Genomic DNA, 10,739 nt, shown 5'->3' with positions numbered 1-10,739 from the left:
AAAAAAAAAAAAAAAAAGAAAAAACCCTTAAGGTTGGTTTTATTTTGCCTTTTGGTGGCGGGCGTATTCATTTGAATTTTTTTTTTCGAGACAAATAAAAGATGTTTGAAATCTCTACTTATCCCGTTTAACACACACATCGATGGTGCTTTTCTAGTTAAGCTACGGGCGAACGTCTTTATCCCGCAGTTAGGCTGCGAACTTGTGCAGATGCTCAGGCTTTGGGGGGATGCTCCAGCATCTGGCGCAGCGGCGCCCGGCGGGGAAAAGTTTGCAGCCCGGGCTTTGGGGCGCGCGGGGGGTAGGAATTTTCCGGAGAAAAGAGGGGCATAGAGAGGCGGCGCGGGTGGGGAGAGAAAAAAGGAACGTGGGGGGGAGGGGGGGAAAGCAGCTTGCAGGATGGGAGTTTCTTGCAGAATTTACAGGACTAAAGAGTTTGGGGAAGTCTCAGAGCCGCAGCGGAAAGGCAGGGGTCTGAGACTACTTTCGAGAGGAGAAACAACGCAAAACGATCGCTGGACGGCCAGACCCCTGGTCGAAGGTGCCCTAGCTTTTATGACCTGGTTAATTGTGTCTCTTTTTTTATTTTTATTTTTTTCCTGACCACTACTGCTACTACTACCTCTATTTTTCTTTTAACCGACACACTTTGGGGAGAAGAAGCAGACACAGGTTCCCATAGCGTCTGACGCCTGCCGAGCAAGTCCAGAACCAGCTGGACTCGCAGCCTCTGGCTCGGCGGCACCAGCTCCCCACTGGGTCATTTTAAGCGCGCTGTGCCCACCTTTTCTATTGCGTAAGGCCCGCTCTCCCTGTCCCGCACCCCTCTCTCCAACAAACTGGCACGATGTCTTTAGGTCTTTCTGGGGCTTCCAAATGCAACTGTTTAATTTCATCGATCTGTTTTGCATTTCCTACAAGGTGTGGACCTGGGGAGGATCTTCTAAGTCCCTCCAGCGAAGGCAAGTGTGAGACTCTGGCCCTTTATTTGTAAGAAGCAAGCCTTCAGACTGCAGAAGTGTCGCGCGGGTCGCCGTGCGTTGCGCGAGTGGGAAGATGGAGGAGGCTGGCACGGTGCTTTCGTGGACGCAAGTGAACCGGGTGTGAAGGCAGGGTGCAAGCTCTGCCCTTGGCCCAGCCCGGCGTGGGCGCCGTCCCAGATTCTGGGTGGTGCGGGGTGCAGAGATCTGGAGAGAGTTGCGGGCTCCCCAGCGCAGGCTGCTCTGGGATTTCGTTGGAAGATCCGGCAGAGCCTTGGAGGAGAGGGCCGGGGAGGCTGTGTGTGTAGCGGAAGCTTGTACGAATGCCCCCACAGCTGAAATGGTGCGCACGAGTAATTTCTGCGGCGCACCCTTTTAAACATTGACTGAAGTGAACAAGATCAATTTTTAAAAAAAGCAAAGGTAGAAAATAAAAGGCGTGCGACTTCTTGACTGGTTTGTTCCCGCCTTTCTTCCTTCCCTATACTCAGATCAGAAACTTTTCCTTAATTGCTCTTATTCAGTGCGACAACTTTTAATAAAAGTGTTTGCATCTTAAGCCCAAGTTGCAACCATAGATTTATTGCGAAGTGACAACGTGTCCACGGAATATTTTCGCAGATGACACAGGACGTGCGCTCTAGTCATGCCCAGATTAAAGGGACGCTGGGCCATGTGCCTGTGTGGGTGTAGACTCGGAGGGGCACACACGTACTCGTCATCACATGACCACTGTCTATTAATATTGTCATACCTAAACACTCGCAAAAACAAAAGTTGCTTTTCTTTCCTGTAATTAAATCTAATTTGTTAATTGTCTTTCCTCTTGCAATGTTGTTTTCATCTTAAGAGGTGACACATTATTATTTTGTCTGTCTAATATTATTTACAAATTAATGCTGTATATTTTACATTAGTGAAACATATAATTAGGTGTTTGGTTCAATCGGTAACATTCAGATAAAACAAAGCCTTTCTGCAAGATTGATTGGAAGTGGAGTAGTTGGTTCTAATTTACCGTCACAGTCACAGTTTATTGAAGCTACCTGGCCCCAGATTCACAGAAGCTGTTTTACCTAAGGTGCATTTGATGCTTTGTTTAAAGTATTTTCCCCAACCACTTAATGCATTAAAAAAAAAAAAAAAAAAAAAAGTCAAGTATTAGGGCTTTCATTTTCTGTCTTCTTTCACTGCTCCCCCCCACCCAAAGTTCCTTTCTTCTATTCTCTGGCCACCTCTCTCCCTCTCTCTGGTTCCTCCCCCACCCCCAACTTTTGTTTTAGGTTCTTAGAGTTAAATCCAGCACGATTTTGTGCCTTTAATGCTGTGACAAGTGACTGCTAATTGGTTCTCACTTGAGCAAAGATATTACCATACTAATATTATTATTGGTAAGAAGAGGTAATTGATAACACCACCTGCCACTCTGGGGCAATCAGGATGATAAATGTTTCCATCAACAGGAAATCTGTGCTTGGTGTGCCACAGCCCAACGCAAACAGCATGTCAAGTGCCAATTATAAAGATGTTGCTTTTCTATTACATTGGGCGGGGGTGTGCTAGAAAACATATAGCCAAAAATTGTATTTATGGTTTTCGAAAACGCTTTTCCAACCCTCTGCCTACTTGAAGATAACTTTCCCCATAAAAATAAAATGCTCTACGTAAATAAACCAGCTAACTGCCCTGTCCACACTGGATACAACTGCTGTGACCTCCTTTGCTCTCAAAGCTATTGAGATAAATATGCCTGAATATTTTTAACAGATGCGAGCCGGGTGTGGAGTGTATCGGTCCATTTTGGTTGTGTGCTCCGAAGCCTTCCTGTGTGTTTATTCCAGTACACTGTGTAGTTTCACCGTAGTCATCAGAGGCAAACATTCCGTGGCTTTTTATGGCACACACAAACATCAGCTCACAATCGTCTTTGCACTGAGGGATGCAAACGATGGTGAAGTACTTCTCTCCTGATGGCTGAACTGTGGCTCGGGGCTGCATGTAGACCAGGAGGGGCATTTCAGCATGTATGATTACATAAATAATGCTAGCAAGTTAAAACTTTGACTCCTTGCCTATAGGGAGGCTCAAACGATTATTATTAGCTTGCATTAATAGATGCAGGCCTCAAAAGGCGAAATCAGCTATTGATAATTGCAAGAAGTATACAGCAGCTACTGTATCGATCGGCTTGTCCCTTATTCCCCTGGTATGGGAGAGATAAGAAGACTCACTCTTTAGTGCAATATAATTTCTTTTGACCTATCTGCTTGCTACAGACTTATGATGAATAGCCAGAGTGGTTAAAGTCCTTTATCACGAAAGTTACCGCTTGATATAATATTGATTCTTTATAACTAGCTCCAAACACAAAAATCAAACTGTCCACTTGACCATCATCATCATCAATATCATCACAAAGCCCCTGGAATAAAGATCAGCGCCAGCCTGAAAACGCTTTCTATAATCTTCCCGGCTAATCTTTATTTGCTGATGATGAAAAGAAAAAGAGGGGGAGGGAGAGTGAGTGGAATGTCATTTGGACGACCACTGTATTTATATGTGTACATACATTAGGTCAAGACAAGGGGGCCTCTCCTCAGGAGGACCCGCGGTCAGCGCGATCATTCCCCGCAGCGCTCGGTCTCCGGACCCACCCCGGGAGGCCCAGGGGTCGGGGGAGAAACAAAAAGGGCTCCACGCACTGTCTCGCGTTGGAGACAGAGTGAGCCCACAGCCTCCTGCTCGTTGGAAATCAATGCCACGCGTCCTCCACGCTCAGGCTGGCCCTGCGCTCCCGGGAGCGCCGGCGGAGAGGGGCGCACGCCGGGTGGGCTCGCCGGCGTGGAGGGGCCGGGCTGGCCCGGAGGCGCACATCAAAGGCCGCCCGTGCAATGCCTGCGCGTTTCCCTCAATTAACGGCATTTCCTGCCCCCTCGCTTCCCTCCATCCGCCCCGCCCCCCGCGCCAGTCCGGGCTGCCTGAGCGCGGGGACGAGCCTTTGCCCGCGCGCGCGTCCGTGTGAGTGCGCGCGTGCGCGTGCGGGGAGTTCCAGGGGCGCTCCGGGTTTGCCCAGGGGAGGCTGCGAGGGTCGCCGGACCCCGAGGCCCAGTTGAGGCCGAGTTTCGGGCGCGTTTTGGGGAGAGTGAGACTTAAGGGTGCGGCGGGTGGAACGCAGGGAGGACCCCAGTTTCTGTCTCCTCTAACGTTCCCTGTGTCCGCACCCACAGGTGCGGCCTGCGACTCTGGCCTTAAGGCGCGGCTGCCTGCAGGACCCCACGTGCAGGGAGGGGAACCCGGGCACCCTCATTTCACACGCCCCGGCGCGGTCTGTTCCCACCGCAGTTCCGCAACCTCAGACGTAGCGCGCCAAATGGGGGCTGGGAGGTAACCGTGAAAAGAATGTGGCCACAGGCGCGGGGACTGCAGTGCGGGGACCCCGCCCCCGAAGTTTCCTCACTGGCGAGGCCGCGGGGTTGGGGCGGACGGGGGACACCCTGGCTCCGGGCTCCACTCCGCCGGCAGGACGGGTCCTCGCTCCCCCCGCTCCCGTCGGTCCCGCCCCCGGGCTTTCCCAGGGCTCTGCACGGGGCCCAGCGGGGCTTGGGCACCCTCGGGTGAGCGGCGTCAGGCCCGAGGCCGGTGTCCCGCTCGCTCCCGGCTGTGGGCTGTGTCCCCGCGGCGCCCTCTCGGGAGGAGGACTGGCACCCGCCCCCGCCCGGGGTTCTACCACCGCGGAGGTCATCGGGTCTGGCCCCGCCTCACCACGCGGGGGCCATTTGGATGGCTGCAGCCGGAGGACGGGCCTGGGCGAAACCCCACAGCTGATTTCAGAACAGCCTCACTCGCGAAAGGCGTCCTGCGGGGGCTGAGCGGGGCGCAGACCCGAGGCCTCTTGGACGGCCCAGCCCCGCGCAGGTCCCCGCGGTCCTCTCTCGGCCTGCGGGGCGGGGATTGTGTAAGGGGAGCCCGCGCGCGCGGAGCTCCTGGCGTGAGAAATGCTGCGTCCACGTTTCCGCTCTTGGCCGGTCTGCGTCCGGGACAAACCGCTTGGGGAGCCCGGTGCTCTGGTTGTGTGCGCGCCCGACCCGGGGACGCCCCCTCCGCGCTTTTCCTGGCTGTAGAGCTCCTCTGCTCTGCACAACCAGTTCAAAGAAGTTTCAGAAAGCGGGCACAACTTCGATGCAACCGTTTCCATCGTTCTTTGCTTTCTCATGATCACAAATGTCATTCATCTTGGCTCCAGGCTCTGCAAAAGTGCAGGGCCGAATTCCGCAGGAGGCTGCGTTTGTGGGGAGGCGCTCACCACAAGGTCCTTGACCACTGAGCAGGGGACAAAGAGGGCTGAGTGCGGGGGCGGGGGTGGCTCCCGCTCGCGTTCCAGGATGGGCGTCTTCTCTGTGACCGATTGCACTGAGCTGTTGGCCCACAGATTCCATTCGGACTGCCCTGGCAGGTCAGGGACAGGAGAAGAGGTACAAAAGTCAGATAGATTGGAATCAGTGCAGTCTCCAGGATGAAACAGAGCAGAGTGATCATCTCATTCTCAAACAGCCATGTGGCTTGCTTAGCTAAATACTCAGCAGGTGTGTCCAGCGGCCACGTGCTGGCGTCCAGCGATGCCTGGCTTGGGCAGGCTGGGGGCCAGGTGTGAGGCCTCCTCTCGACCTTGGCAGAACCAGGGCCAGCACTGCAGAGCCTGTGCCGCCCGGCGATGTGACGGATCTGCGGGGGTTCCTGTGTCTCCCTTGACCCCCAGGCCCACCTCTGCAGAGGTTTGCTTGATAACATATATTCCGTGCCTTCCAGTGTGGATGTCTGACTCATCAGCACTTTTCTGCTTGAAATCAGAAGTGGAAGAACGAAAAGCACAGCTTCTCCAGGAAAGGGTAGTGTCACAGGAGCCACAGGTAGGGGCCTTCACTGATGGAGACACATGGGTCCCAAAGAAACTGATTTTCTTGGAATCGAAAAGTTAAGAAAAAGGAATTCTTTATAAGAATTTTGACTCCTGGTTGGAAGGTGGGTTTGCCTAAAGTCTGGAAATGATTGGATGCTATGCAGGTGCACTCTGCTTTAAGAAAACCTAGTAAATCAAAATTCAGAAGCTAGAAAAGTTGATGAGATCTTTCTTTACTTGACCAAGGATTCTTCACTTTTCAGGAGTGCTCACTGCAGCTGTCTTGTAAGTAGCCAGTTCTGCCATGTGTTGTAAAATTGGCCGCGTGCAGTGCGGTGTGCAGTGAGATCCCAGTACCGCCTTACTCAGCCCGGCTTGCCCACATGCCTGGACCTTGGGGGTGGTGTTCCGGGCCTTTCAATGCGTCGCTGAAAGGCTGCAGTTGTGTTTTATTACAGTCATTCCTCTAGGAAGGGACAATCTGCCGTGACATGCCTGCTTGTTGATCTGGGCAGGCAGCGGGGGCTGGACAGTGGTGGCGTTGGGCCTCCCTTAAATAAAGGTGTCCTCAGAGGCTGGGGGAGGAAAATGATAGGCTGCAAAAGGAAGCCCCAGGCAGTGTGAGAAACGCGGATGGCAGGAAAAGTATCCATGAGGGCCACGTGGCCATGTGGAACCCTGTGATGGAAAATAGGATGGAGGGGTCCCGTGAGGCTCTGAGACCACAGAGAGCAGTGGTGGAACGAAGGCTCCCAGACTGGCTTGGATGTGGAAGGTGAGTGGGAGAAGGCCAGGACCCTCGATGTTTGGGGTCTGGGCAGTGGGCTTGTTCTGGGTGTTGCAGACAATGGAAACCTCGGGGAAGAGGGGACCTCAGTGGAGCTGCCGGGGTAGTCTGGGGTTCCCAGGTCAACCCACTCAAAATTCTGTCTCAGAGGTTCCGAAGGCCTGAAGGAAGAGCTGAGACTTGAATGTGACACATCCAGACAATAAGACACACGTGATAAGAGAAAAATACCTCCACGGAGAAGCCCAGGACATGTCCTTCCCAGGCCTGGCAGGAAGTCAGTGCCTCTAGCACAGGAAGTCTTAGCGACCTTCTCCGTTACAAAGGCATCTCAGTATTTCCCAAAACACAGCAGTTCTGAGAGTGTTTAGTAAACAGACTTGCTAATGGGAACCGTTTATTTCTTGTGGCAAACTTCAGAAAGGACATATTCAGGGCATCACGGCCACCTCCTGCTCTCCAGCGGGACCTCCTCTGTGGACCCTGAAGACCCCCGTCACAGCTCATCGCCTGCTGCGTAGCCCTGGCAGGTTTCATTGTCTGTGCCTCTCAAATACGTGTCACAACCAGCCTTTATGGACCCAGGTTAGGAGGCACGGGCCCATGTCTTCTAAGCAGACGTCAGAGCCACTGGAGGTGCCTATAAATGCTACTTTCAGCACCCACTGTGGATGGGTGGCTTGGTGGGTGCCAGGTTGGGATGGGAGTGACTTGAGATCACACATGTGCAGTGGGCACACGTGTGTACACACACATGTGGTACATACGTACATATGTATCCTGTGGTATAACACACCATGGAATACTATGCAGCCATAAAAAGAATGAGATCATGTCCTTTGCAGGAACATGGATGGAGCTGGAGGTCATCATCCTTAGCAAACTAACACAGGAACACAAAACCAAATACCACATGTTCTCACTTGTAAGTGGGAGGTAAATGATGAAATCGCATGGAATCAAAGAGGTTGGAGGAGGTGGGGAGGGAGAGCAGCAGGAAAAATAACTATTGGGTACTGGACTTAGTACCTGTGTGATTAAATAATCTGTACAACAAACCCCTGTGATATGCGTTTGCCTACGTAACAAAAATGCGCATGTATTCCCTAAACCTAAAATAAAAGTTAAAAAAAAAAGGAAAAAAGAATACACTGCCCATCCATTGCATGCAAGCACCATGGTCCTCCCGCCCGGCCCACCTGCCAGTACTCCCTCCTGCTCCAGACGTTGGAGGCACAGGACACTGGAGCGCTTAAACCCAGCTCAGGAACTGCCCCTCATTTCCTCCGTGTCATATGTATTGGCACATGTGTTCCTAAGTCAGATTATTCACCTGTGCTAAGGGCTTTACAGTCCACACAATACCCAGTAAGGTACTTATTTAGTTTTATTTTAGAGATGGGGGCTCACTGTGTTGGTCAGGCTGGTCTTGAACTCCCGGCCTCAAGTGCTTCTCCTGCCTTGGCTTCCCAAAGTGCTGGGATTACTGATGTGAGTCACTGCACCCGGCCCCTGGGTACTTATTATTGTCCCCTTAGTAAAGATGAGGAAACTGAAACCACAAGAGTTGGAATATCTTGTCCGAGGCCACTTGGCTGTTGGGAAGACGTCTCTGTGCCTGAAGCCAGGGTGCAACCAGGTTAGGTGGTGTGTCTGGGCTCCCACAGGCCACACTCAGGCCTCTCCACATGCCGAGCTCGCTCTGCTGTCTCCAGCCTTCCAGGGACTGTTTTTGAGGACGGTGCCTCCCCTTAAACAGGAATCCCCGCCTTGGTCCTCAGAACCTTCTAGTTGTTTGTGCTAAATCAGAGAAGATGAAGCATTTGAAGAGGGGGTGGTGCAGAAATGATCTGCATGGGGTTTGGGTGTGGCCAGCCCTCCAGGATGCTGATGTGCACCGTGGGCTGGTGCAGCCCTGGGCATAGCAGTCAGTTCCATGGAGCATGGAGAAGTGTGGGGAGAGGGGGCTGTTCTCAGGAAACCCTTCAACCAATGGCACCATCGCGGCTGAGCCATTCTGCACCCGGGCCACAGACTGGCCACGGGGTTGGTTCGTTCTCCCAGATGTGATCGACACCTCATTCCAAAGCGTGCAAAGATCTCAGTGTGCCACAGGGAATTTGCATGAATGTGAACATGGCCACCTCATGCCGTCAGGCACATTTGTGTCCTGAAACTGCTGACTGGGCCATTGTAGAGAATGGCCTGTACACTGTGGAGCATGGCCCAGGGCTGAGACCGTGCCGCGGCTGCGGCTTCAGCGCCCCCAGCGCCCTCTCCCCACCGCCTCCGCAGCCCCTTTGTCCAGAGGAAGACAGCATGGAGCACTCATGGTGGCTGCTTGCTTTTCTGTCAGTGAAATGAATACAGAGTACTTTTGCTTACACAGCGGGGAGAAATAGCAGCCTTTGATGGTCAACATGTTCTCCAGTATCACAAGGGTGTGGTATGCTGTTGTAACAATGTCTTTGCCACAACGATGACCAAAAATCAGTGAACATTTTGTGTCTGTCTATCGAGAGAGGATAAGGAGAGGACTGATGGGCCTGCTTTGCTCTGTCATGTCATCTTTGCAGGCCGTTCACCTTGAGTCTACAGAACCACCTGGGATTTCATGTCATACATGCAGCTTTTCTATTTTCTCCTTTTATGAAGAGATGTGTGTGTATATAAAACATCACTAAGCGCATATACAGATTTTTAAAGTGTTCCTATCTTCTGAGGCAGGGTGCTGCCAAAGAGAGTTCTTGCAGCAGGAGAGAGGGCTAAGCTCAGATGCAGGCTTGGGAAAATAGGTCACTTGGCCGCAGGTAGCAAAACCAGACCACCCCGCAGGATCGTGAAGACAGTTTATTAGAAGGATCAGGACAGGAGCAAGATTAGGTTTTCTAGAAACTACAGACTCCTGTGATTAGAGGGGTGGAGAGAGTGCAGCAACATCAGACCGGCCTCCCTGGAGTTGTCGGACGAGGAGTCCTAGAGGCCAGGTAGAGGAGGGTTGTGGATAACAAGGAGACTGGGAAGCAGGCTCGGGAGGGTGTGGGAGGGCAACCTGACTTGTTTCCAGAGAGAGCTGGTGCTGGTGGGTTCAGCAGCCAAGAAAGACAGGGTTGAAAATAAGATTCAGGGTGTTGGTACCCAGTCTCGGGGTGCCAGCCCAGCCCGGTCCATTTCTCTAAGTTGCCATGGGGTGGAGCGAATGTGCTGTCATCTCTTCCATTCCTTGAGTTATGTATTTTATATCTCTCCTCTGTTGTTAATAAGCTTCTTTGAAAAGTCTGAACACAATGTTCCTACCTAGTCATGTGATTATGGGTGTTTTCTGCAATTTCAGGTTGTAGCTTATTAAATACATCTGCAGGTTTCAAGAAGTAAGGTAGACTCGTATACCATGACCATATTTTCTAAAAACAGGAATGACTTAAGAAGAAACATTTTATGACCTAACTACATTTTAAAGTACCATTAAAAATAGCAGAAGGTGAATATGCTTTAGTAATACAATATTATATTGGTACAAGAATACTCTGAAAACATTCCCAAGAGACCTGCTGTTATCCTCCCAGGAGAAGCAGGCCGGTGGTAGAGCTGAACAACTGTGGAAATGGAAGCAACCCATTTTTTGCTTTTCTGTTTCAAGCTGAGGTGAAATTCACAACCTGTAAAGTTAACCATAGTAAGGAGAACAATTTTATAGCATTCGTGCATTCACAGTGTTCACAGGAGTGGTGCAAACACCACTCCTATCCAGTTTCAAATTGTTTCATCTTCCCAAAAAAACACAATTGCCCATAGCAGTTACTCAGTATTCCCTTGCCCCCATCCCAGAAGCCATAGATTCACTTTCTATCTGAACCATGGACCTTTTTTTTTTTTTTTTTTTTGCCTTTTGAAATATGTTTTATTGATCAACTATTTCTTTGATAATGTGATGTAAAAGAAAACTCTCCAAATCCCAGGGGTGGTGACGATGACCGTGGGTGTTCCTGCGCCATGACAGTGGGTCAGCTCAGCATCGCTTGGAAGTGGAGATGTAATAATTATGCACATTTCTGGGGTATGAGGCTTTTAGATC

This window comes from Rhinopithecus bieti, unplaced genomic scaffold, assembly GCF_001698545.2.
Source record: "Rhinopithecus bieti isolate Rb0 unplaced genomic scaffold, ASM169854v2 scaffold_84002, whole genome shotgun sequence".
NCBI lineage: Eukaryota > Metazoa > Chordata > Mammalia > Primates > Cercopithecidae > Rhinopithecus > Rhinopithecus bieti.
The sequence above is the reverse complement of the archived record's forward strand: the minus strand, read 5'-3'. Positions refer to the sequence as shown.